General features: G+C 43.4%; 1 non-coding gene across 1 annotated transcript; it reads left to right on the top strand.

Moving 5' to 3' along the window:
* Positions 1–644: 644 nt before the first annotated feature.
* Positions 645–751, top strand: LOC145044460 (small nucleolar RNA R71). Its single transcript, XR_013681410.1, has one exon. It is a non-coding gene; the product is annotated as a small nucleolar RNA R71 (small nucleolar RNA).
* The last annotated feature ends 4,435 nt before the right edge of the window (positions 752–5,186 follow it).

Below are 5,186 nucleotides of genomic sequence, written 5' to 3'. Positions count from 1 at the left end.
ACTTCAAGGTTATTGAGGGAGGCTTGCTAATTATTTAGTAAAGCTTGTTGTTCATTAATAGCAGAATCAGTAGCATCGTGTCTCTTTTCCGAGGCTTCCATAAACTTCATCAACATGGTCTTAGATCGGGTTTCTTCTCGGTTGGTGGCTGCTCCTTTTGATAGAAGCCTCGACCTGTCTGTCTGTAATTCTCTTCTTTTTGTTTCTTATACTCTTCATATGGCAGCCACTCCTTCTTTGGTTTCCTCCAGTCTTCATCAAACTTATCCCCACCCGAGTAGCACACTTGGGGTTTTATGTTCCCAAACTCATCTAAATTGCAGTCCTTTGTCAAGTGCGGACCACTACACCTCTCGCAACCCACTCTTATGGCATGAATTGAGTCATCCATTTGTGTCAACCTCCGGCACATATTATTTAGCATAGCCATCATGGCTGCTATTTCTTCAGTTTAGGCTCCTCCTCCGCCTTTAATTCCTTCCTACCTAGGGTTGTGGTATTCACGAGAGTGTTTCGCGAATTCTTCAAATAATTCCTTGACTTCGACAGGATTTTTCCTTGTAAGTGTTCCTTGAGAATCAAGGAGTTGTCTTGTCATCACGTTTACCCCATCATAAAATATTGATACCTCCTATTGAATGTTAAGGTCATGTTGAGGACAATTCCTTAACAACCCTTTGTAACGGTCCCAAGCTTCGTAAAGTGACTCTCCTGGGTTTTGCTCAAAATTGGCTATTGCCTTTTTGAGTTTAGAAATCTTGGATGGTGGACAATATTGATCTAAAAACTGCTCACGCATTTGAGCCCAAGTAGTTATAATACCGGGTGAAAGTGATTTTAACCAATCCTTAGCAGCTCCTTTGAAAGTAAAGGGGGGCATCCTTAGCAAAATGTTGTCTCTGTTAATATTTGGGACATTGAAGTAATCGGCAATGTCATTTACTTCATCTAAGTGTTTGAATGCATCCTCATGATCCTTTCCATAGAATGGGATATCCTTTAGTGAAGAAAGGATATGTCCCTTGTAACATCCTGAGTCCAGGAGTGCAAGTTCAGGGTTCAAAGTGTAAATATGAAGGGAACTCGGCGAGTCCATGGGTGGACTCGGCGAGTAGGGTCGTGACTCAGGTCGCGTGTTAAGTGGCCAACTCGGCGAGTCCAAGGCTGGACTCGACGAGTCGGCGCTAAGTGAAGAAAACCCTAATTTCGGGGGATGAGCCCTATATAAAGGACATTATACCCTCTCCCCAGCCTCCTTACCTTCCCTTGAAGTCCAGAAAACCCTAGAAGCGTGATTGTGAAGGATTTGAGTGCATTTAAGCCTTGGAGAAGAGATTTGGAGGAAGATCTTAGAGATTTAGGAGGCTTGGAGCAAAGGGCTTTGCTTAGATTCGGATTTCCTTGCTTTTAGGGCTTCCTTTTGAGGTATTATCTCGTTTTTGGTCTGCTATTCATCTAGATTCATCATTTTGGGATGTGTGGGAAGTTTAGCTTATGGTATTTAGAGTTTGAAGGTTAGATATGAGGTTGCTACCTCATAAATGGAATGGAGAAGGTCTAGAGTGCATTAAAGTCCCTATTATTGAGTGTTTGGTGAATCCATCTTGTCCCAAACCCTAGCCCTAGAGTGTAAAATGCCTATATCTCTTTGGATTCATGTAAAGTTTTCCACTTTACGTGATGGAAGGGTTGTAGAAGGGTAGATCTACGTTTTGGATCGATTGCATGGCCTGGAAGGCTTCTGTATGGGTTAAGAGCTAGTGGTACTCGGCGAGTCACAAGGGTGTACTCGGCGAGTTGGTTGAAGGTGGGCAGGAACTCAACAAGTTGGAAGAACAACTCGGCGAGTTGGTTGAAGATAGCCTTGGACTCAGCGAGTCTATTCTTGGACTTGGCGAGACTGATCTTGAGGTCTTAGCCTTTCCTGGTTAACCTAAGAATCGGTGAGTCAAGGGATGACTCAGTGAGTTGAAATGGGTCCTTTTCAGTGTTGGAGGACTCGGCGAGTCATCGGCCTGACTCGGCAAGTAGAGTTAGCCAGAAGGTTGACTTTGACCAAGAGTTGACCAGTTGACTTCTAAGGGCATTTTGGTAATTGTTGGCTTTTGTTTTGAGTTCAGTGTTGATGCTAGCCAGTGGTGGAGATCGTGTCAGTGGTCGGAGCATTTCGGTCTTATCTTTCCAGTCAACAGTTGTGAGGTGAGTTATCCTCACTATATCAACAGGGTCTAAGGCACCAAGGCCGACCCTTTATCGGATTGGAATTCGGGTATTGTTGTTATGTTGTTGTTTTACTATGTTTGCATCCTGGTAGTTAGGATGATATTCGTTAGAGACCTGGTTAAGGTTGGTATCCTAGTATATAGGTTGATGCTATGCTAGTGACCTGGCTAGGTCGGTATCCTGCTTAGAGTATGTTGTGTTACGTGATCTGCTAGATCGGTTTGATTGAATATGAATTGTTATATGATTGTATGTTTATGTGCACATGTTTTTTTTGACTGGGGTTGGGTTGAGGCGGGACCTGCTTTGTGCTGTAGGCCAACATACCCAGGGCGGACCGGTTATTCCGAAGGCCCAGCGAGTGGTCCGGATAGGCTGTAGGCCCCACGAGGGCGGACCAGACGTGTCGAGGCTCAGAGAGTGGACCAGGCTGACTGAAGGCCGGTGCGGGCGGACCAGTCATACTGTAGACTCAGAGAGTGGACCAGGTGGATTGAAGGCCCGGTGCGGGCGGACCAACCACTCGGGTTGTTTTTGAAAAGTTTAAATTGGCTTGAATTTTTAGAGTGTTACACAGTATGGTTGGTCCGCCCGCACCGGGCCTTCAACCCACCTGGTCCACTCTCTGAGTCTACAATATGACTGGTCCGCCCGCATAGAGCCTTCAATCGGCCTGGTCCACTCTCCAAGCCTCGGCACGTCTGGTTCGCCCTCGTGGGGCCTACAGCCTATCCGGACCGCTCGCTGGGCCTTCGGAATAACCGGTCCGCCCTGGGTATGTTGGCCTACAGCACAAAGCAGGTCCCGCCTCAACCCAACCCCAGTCAAAAAAAACATGTGCACATAAACATACAATCATATAACAATTCATATTCAATCAAACCGATCTAGCAGATCACGTAACACAACATACTCTAAGCATGATACCGACCTAGCCAGGTCACTAGCATAGCATCAACCTATATACTAGGATACCAACCTTAACCAGGTCTCTAACGAATATCATCCTAACTACCAGGATGCAAACATAGTAAAACAACAACATAACAACACCCGGATTACAATCCGATAAACGGCCGGCCTTGGTGCCTTAGACCCTGTTGATATAGTGAGGATAACTCACCTCGCAACTGCTAACTGAAAAGGATAAGATCACGCTGCTGCAACCTCCGACCCGAACTCCACCACTGTTAATACCCAAAAGACTGAATTCAATAAATACCAATAATTACCAAATTACCTCTGGAAGTCAACTGGTCAACCCTTGGTCAAAGTCAAAGTCAAAGTCAACCTCCTGACTGAATCTACTCGCCGAGTCAACCCAATTACTTGTCGAGTCCCCATGCTTAGAACTTCCCCAATCCGCGACTCAACTCGCCGAGTCACCCCGAGACTTGCTGAGTCTCGTAACTCTGAGTCCCCTCGCACTCAACTCACAGAGTCCTCCATTGACTCGCCGATTCATGACTCAACCAGAAGAATATTAGGACCTCACGACCAGACACGGCGGACCAGGTGGACTGAAGGCCCGACACGGCGGACCAGTCACACAGTAGACCCGATATGCATGGTTGTTCTGCGATTTGTTGTGATATAGCATGTTATGTGTATGGTATATGTGGTTGGTATTTTGGGGGTATCTCACTAAGCTTTCGGGCTTATAGTTATGGTTTAATGTTTTTCAGGTTCTTCAGGAGACCGTGGCAAGGCAAAGGCGTGATCGTACCGCTCCTCGTGTTTATTATTTATGATATGGTTCTGAGAATACTCTAATAATAAATGTATTGAAAACCTTTTCTAATAACATTATTAAAATGGGTTGTTTTTGAAAAGTTAAAATTTGTTGAAATTTTTGGTCATTACATCCCTTTAGCTCGAATGTGGCAGTGGCAGGGATTGTCGGTTGTACTAAGCCTGGACCAACATCTTCTCGAATTCTCTTTCTGTAAGCTCCCATGGACATTTCCTCAATATTTTCCATCTCCTGCCTTGGCTCGTTCTCGGGTTCGCTCGTGTGTTCTTCAAATGCGGGCTCGGTATCGTACTCGGATTCGGTTTGGAAGGGTATTTGATCCAAGTGTTCAAGCTTTCTTTTGCTCTTCGAGGATGAACTTGACTCCCCAGTCTTCTTCCCTGATTTCTTTGAAAACACTGATTTGAATTCTTGTAAGGGCGTCTTTTTCTTGTGAATTGCAGACTCGGTATCTTCAAGTGGTGGCACCAAGGGTGTGTTTGAGCCTCTGGTCATGAACTCCTGCAGATTAACTAAATAAACAAAACGTAAAACTGAACTAAAATAGAAAAATTAACTAAAAACTAAAAAAGAAAATCTAAAATTCCAAGTGTCCACGTCGTGGCACTTATCTGGCCACGTCGTGGACTCTGTGACTAAAATAAAATAAAAAAAAAATTAAACTTTGCTGAAAAATTAACTTTTTGTGGGTTTTACCCCACAAGAAGGATCGTTTAATTTAATGCAAATAAATAAGTTAATAAACTAAGCCGTTCCTCGGTAACGGCGCCAAAAACTTGATGTGCACCAAAGTACCCACTAATTTTAATATTTATAACCTAACAAACTTAAACTAATTATGCACTTATAGACAGTGTACCTAGTCAGATTACAGTATAGCTTGGGTAAGTCGGGTGTCGATCACAGGGAACGATGTTACTAATTAATATACTTGCTATCAAATTAACCTAATTATTAACGAGTTTAGAAAGGGGTTTTATCTGATTTTACAAGATCAGACAAACTTAACTCAAATTCAGTCAATTAAGTAAAAACACTCTTGTCTAGTTCGAATCCACTTCGTCCTTATGACTAGCTAATAGTTATGGATTATCAAGTTGGTTGTAATTGTATTAGTAATTTAAGTCTAACTTTACCAATAATTAATTAATTCATGTCAAATTATGTATGGTCACACACAATTAAACACAGAGCTAATTATGAATATGAA

Source organism: Lactuca saligna, chromosome 4, assembly GCF_052625555.1.
Source record: "Lactuca saligna cultivar CGN05327 chromosome 4, ASM5262555v1, whole genome shotgun sequence".
NCBI lineage: Eukaryota > Viridiplantae > Streptophyta > Magnoliopsida > Asterales > Asteraceae > Lactuca > Lactuca saligna.
Note: the sequence above shows the minus strand (reverse complement) of the source record. Positions and strands in the feature narration are given on the sequence as shown.